Source organism: Alligator mississippiensis, chromosome 9 (genome assembly GCF_030867095.1).
Source record: "Alligator mississippiensis isolate rAllMis1 chromosome 9, rAllMis1, whole genome shotgun sequence".
Lineage (NCBI taxonomy): Eukaryota > Metazoa > Chordata > Crocodylia > Alligatoridae > Alligator > Alligator mississippiensis.
Window position 1 is genome coordinate 79,098,570 of NC_081832.1, and position 5,854 is coordinate 79,104,423.

The window sequence follows — 5,854 nt, forward strand, 5'->3', positions numbered from 1 at the left end:
CACAGGGCACCCACCTACCAGCACCAGGACAGCTGAGATGCACCCAGATGCTCCTCCTGGGCCCCCCCGGCAGGTGTGCAGGCACAGGGTGAGATCTCACCCCCCAGCTTGGCAAAGAGGAGGCCACAGAGCCAGTGAAACAGACCCCGGGGCTGCAAGGATGCCCTGTCTCTGGGTCAGGCCTGGAAATGCCCTGCTCAATTCCAACCCTGGGGAGACCGGCTGCCGGCATGCGCAAGCATGTGCACACGCACCCCAGCCACCTCTGATAACAATTAGAGACTTATCTAATTGCAAAACTAATTGCAATCCAAGTAGTTAATTACCATCCAAAGCTGGCAGTCGCTGCCAACCGTCCCAGCAGCCATCAAATTGGGTTTGGGGGGTTGATGATTAGATAGCACCCTGGGGGGATGGGCGGCTTTGCCAATTGGAGGCTGGAGGGCAGCTCACACTTGTGCACCGAGCTAGCGAGGCAGGGGCGGGGGTGTCTGGGCCCTGCAACAGCTGTACCAGTGACTGGCCGCACTTGTGCAGAGCACAGCGTCTGGCAGCCCCGGCTGGAGCACTGGGGGGGCACACCAGGCCAGGACAGAGGCACTGCTCTGCTGAAGGGGGGGCAACCCCCACAGCCCCTGAGCCCGGTGACTTTGAACAGATGTCGCTAGACACTTGTTGGAGGTCACGTCGGACCCTGGCCCAGCACCATCCTGTCCTTCAAGTGGCCTGAGAACAGGGGGGTGTTTGCTTGAGGGTGGCAGGGTCTTGCACGGGGACAGTCCGCCCAGCTCAGCCTGGGGGGCACCTGAGTGAGAAAGCACCCAGACCTGGACATCGCTTCGCTTCAGGCCAGGACCCTCTGCAGGCAGGGGGACGGGCAGCAGCTGGCTGAGCAGCGGTCACGAGTGGGGCCCAATGGCCCCGGAGGGCTCTTCCACCCTCCAGGAGTCTAGGACCTCCAGAACCGGGCAGCATGCAAGAAATGACCTGGGTGGGATGAGATGGCTCCTGACTCCCCCTGAAAACATTTTGGGGGGGATAGGAACTGGCACCCACGTGTCCTCAGTGGGATTGTCTCCCTCCTCCTGGCCCAGTGGGGTCAGGTCCAGATCCAAGCTCAGCCAAAGCCAGCGGATACCTGCACCTGGAGCCTATGGGGCTGCCGGAGCAGTTCTTCCCTGTGACGCTCAGTGCTGACAGGACCTGGACTGAAGACGTGGGGGCAGAAGCAGCCCCCGGATCAGCTCTGGACCCGAGAGGTGCAAGGAGAAGGCCCTTCCTAAGCCGAGAGCGGGGCTTGGAGCAGGTGCCTTGACCCAGCCTGCCCCAGCACACCTCCTCCAGGGCAGTGACCGGCCCTGGCTGCTCCATGCCCAGGGCAAGGCCAATGTGTCCACCACTGCCGGCAGCCCCGGGTAAGTCCCAGGCCAGAGGCCCTGTCTCATTACTCATAAACGGCTGTAGCGCAGGGCTCGTCTCATAGCAGAGACCAGGCCCAGGGGCCTGGAGACCGGGGTCCCAGCCAGCCAGGCCGGGGGGAGGTCAGAGCCAACCAGGCCCCCCTGCCCCTGTCTGGATAAGAAGCCCACCGAGGCCCCTCGAGAGCCAGGACCAAGACAACCCCAGCCCCAGCAGCCTTCCCCGAGCCAGGTCCCAGCACCACGATTCTGGCGACCACCAGCTGCAAGACAGGAGCAGACAGACGTTACATGTATTGCTTCTGCCAGTGTTACTGCAGGCTGCTTCCCCGCTCCACCTTCCTCTTCTGCAGCCAAGTGCCCCTAGCAAGGCCCTGGGCATCCCACCAGCCCTGGGCTCTACAGGGACTGAGGAGGCAGCTCTGGCAGGGGACAATGGGTGGGAGGCCCAACTATACTCCTCCCTGGGCAATGCGTCTCAGAGCCGGGGCTGGGAGGCAGGGGCCATGCTGTGTTTGAGCCGGGGTCTCAGTGCTGCATGTGGCGCTTGGAGTGGGTGCAGCTGGGCTCCCCACCCCACCTGGGATAGCCCCGAGGGCTCGCAGATACCTCTGCCTCCGCTCCCGAGCTCCCAATCAGGCTCACTCGCAGCTGCAGAGAGAACAGGGCAATCGCTGCCTCTGGGCGCTGCTGGGGGGATTTTCCTCCTCTGCTCCAGGTGCCCCCCTGTTGGGTGCAGCCCCTCAACCTGGCTGTCCTGGCCTCCCCCTTGGGCTCCTGCAGTACTGGGACGTGGGGAGAGCCCTCATGCCAGAGCAGACCCCGGAGAAGCCGAGGCACCATGGGGCTGAAGGGGAAACAGTCTCTGCCGCCAGCCTGGGGCACCTCCTGGCTCAGTGCAGTGAGCACCGGGGTTGGGAACTGCAAAGGAAAGGGGGGCAGCTACCCCGTGTGGCGGGCCAGTAGGGGGCGCTCCTGCGTTGAGCCGCCCACCTCCCCGCGCCCGACCCCCGTCCAGGCTCCAAGTGCCTCCCTGGGGTGCCTCCCGTCCGGCCGACCCCTTCCCTGGAGCACCCCCGCTAGCCTGGGGTCCCGCTGCCACCATCCAAGGCTCTGGACTCACTCCTGGCTCTGTGCACCTTGGAGAACACAGGCCTGATCGTCCAATGGGTCCTAGACCCAGTACAGCGCTTGGGGCACTTCCCCAAGTCAGGGGCTGATTAGGGAAGCCTCCCTTAGTCCACCGACCTAAGGGGCCTCCTCGGCATAATGTAGACCCACCCCTCAATAAGTCTCCCACACCGGTCACAAGGAGAACTTTATTGATTACAGGGGGTAGGGCGGAAACAGGGTAAAAGGTAGAGCAATATCATAGAAATCTTACAGGAATATCAAAGGAATCCCATAGAGCAAACCAGGGTGGCTGAGGTAGCCGTTTAAACGCATCTGAGTTACTGAAGCTAAATATCTAATCGGATCTCTAGTATCTTACTCTCATCGTCCAGAGGTAGTTGTTGTTTCCTCTGGAGGCAGGGCACTCTTGGAGCATGCGGTGATGAGGAGAGAGCCAGGCTCAGATTCACCTGGATGACCGCATGGCTAACGGCTGCCTGACTCCCCTTCTTCTTGGACCGAGCCCTTAAATAACCTCTCTGCCCTCAGCAGCCCGGTCCAATCGAAGCTGCCAATACTGGCCACAAGCCGACCAATCTCCCCAGCATCCCTGGCTACCTGGGCCCGCGCAGGGCCGGGTCTTTCCTCCCTGCCCAGGTGACCAGAGCATCGCCTCCCAGGCGCCAGGCTTTTGTCATGCAGACAAGGTGGGAGATTCCCGCTCCGAGGGATTCAACACCAGCCTCCCAGGCTTGATGAGACAGGTCTCTGGAGAGGGGCACCCACGGTGGCATTTCTGCCACACCCCACACCCCCCACCTAGGATATCCCATCTCAAGCAGCTGCAGGGAAGGGGCTGCCATGGCTCCCACACTCCTCACCCAGAGCACTGCAAGGGCAAAGGTTGGTCTGAGCCCGTGGCCTGTTGCCCTCATGCAGCCAAGGCCCCACCAGCTTCTGTAGCCAGCTGCAGGCCCTGGAGGGGTCCAGCCAGCACCACATCCAGTCCCCGCAGACCCCCGGCCCAGGGGCTGATCAGAGGCAAGTCTGAACCAGCACAAGGGGACCAGCAGCAATACCCGAGCTTGCCAAGACAGCGACCATCATGTCCCACTGGGATCTGTACGGGTCTTCATCCAGGGAAGGTATGAGCAGCCTGCCCACCCTGTGCTCCACTGCAGGGATCTGGGAGCTGGTGGATGAGCTGGGAGCCGGAGGCTCTGGCTTGTGGGGAACAGGGCAGGGAGGCCCCCATGGTGCTGCCCCCACACCCTGCTGGCTCAGACCTCTGCAGCTTGGCTGGACCCTCCCTGGCATCATGAGAGCTGGGCAGTCCTTTCCCCAGCATGGCAACCCCATGCCCTCCACAGCCATGGAGGACTTCAGGCTTGCCATGGAGCTCAGATGGCCCACGGAGCCCATGCACTGAGGGCAGGTCAGCTTCTGCAGCCAACAGCACATGCAGGGGCTCTGGTGCCATCATCCTGCTCAGCTTTCACCTCGCCCCAGACCGAACGAGCTGGTGCCCAAGTACAGCTGGGGCAGCCTTCAGTGCAGACTGAACTGGGGTTTGGTCTCGTGCCTCTGAAGTCCTGCCAAGATGCCACAAGTCTGCCAGAGACTGAATGGGGGCACAGAGGGGCTTGTCCAGGGAGTCTGGGAATTGCACCCAGATCCCTTAACCCCCATTCTACACTATATTGCATCCCAGCCTGCTCTGAGGGCAGTGGAAAGAGTGAGATCACTGTCAGAGAGACACTTGCTTGCAAACCTAATGCCTGCAGGTCATAAACAGCTGCACCGTGAAAAGGCTTCTCCTCCCCATGCACTGAGCGTGATGCTGGGGCCGTCACAGCCTGGAGCCGTGCAGGTGGCAGAACAAAGCCCCGGTCCCCAGGAGACGAGACAAGGGGCCTCCACATGCAGCCAGCGGGCCTTTCTCTGAGCTAGAGGCTTAGTCCATCTGCAGGGGTCCAGGCATGGGGGCGCAGGGCAGGGCCCATCCTCAGGATGCCCGAGCCCCTGGGCCCTGGGGCTGCTGCTATTACCTAGCCAGGGTGCAGCCCAGGGCCAACCCGGCTGTGTTACACACACCAGCCAGGCCCAGCCTTCAGTGCTGGGTAGACCATGGTGTGCAGCTGGGAACTACACGTTCCTGGCCTCAGGCTGCGAAGGGAGCTGGCACCAGCCGGTATTTCTAACTGATGGATTTTCACCTACTGCCTCTGCGTGCTCCTGCCACACTCAGGCTCCCTCCCTCCCGCCGGGACCAGTCCCCTCCTCCCACCCAAGCACAGGGGGAAGGACTGGTTCTCGCACCCTCTGGCTCAAAGCCAGAGCCTTTGAGCCCCCACCCAATGGCAGCTATGACTCCCCTCCCCATGTGGAGCCAAGATCCCTGCCCACCCTCTGGACCCTGGGGCCCCTTGAAGCTTTGTCAAGGGAAGTGCAGCTGCTTGCCTGGGTGTTTTCTCCTCTCCCTTTGCAGCTGCCGGCCCAGCCTGGCAGCCCCAGGCTCTAGAGCAGGACCATTGCTATGGGCTGCATTTCTCCCCACCTGCCCTTGAGCAAACAGGCTGGCCCCACCTGCTGGGATGGAGCTGGGCTGCCCGGGATCCCTGCTTCCCAATCTCCCTGCCCAGCTCGGAATGGGCCCTGCATACCCCAGAGGTCTCTGCTAACCACGGGATCCACTCCTATCCCCTTCCCACTGCTTCGTGGGTCCCCTCCCAGCCCGCCCTGCCCTGCAGCCAGGGAAAGGGCCCAACCCCGGAGCTCCTGGCCGATGGCTGGGGGCACAAATGTGGGCCCCAGTGTGGGGTAAAGACCCCTGCCTGTGCTGGGGAAGCAGCCCACCACCTCCAGAGACACCCGTGGGGGTGAAACTCCCTGCAGGCTGGGGATCCCAGCTGGCACTGCGGTGCTGAAGGGGGAGAGCCCCAGGGTCAGAGTCACCCTGTCCCCCTGGACGCCCACCCCTGGGCCCTGCATCAGGCAGGAGTCTCCCCGGTGCCCAGCGCTGCAGGTGTCCTGGCCAGCCCAGCCCTGCACAGCCCGACCCCGCACAGCCCGGCCCCGCCCGACACGGCCCAGCCCCGCACAGCCCGGCCCAGCCCGACCCCCACAGCCCGACCCGCACAGCCCAGCCCCGCGCATCCCGGCCCAGCCCGCACAGCCCGACCCGCACAGCCCAGCCCAGCCCAGCCCAGCCCCCCACAGCCCGGCCCAGCCCGCACAGCCCAACCCGCCCGACACAGCCCAGCCCCGCACAGCCCGGTCCCGCCCCGCCCCGCCCCGCCCGGGCGAGCTCGGCGGGCGCTGCT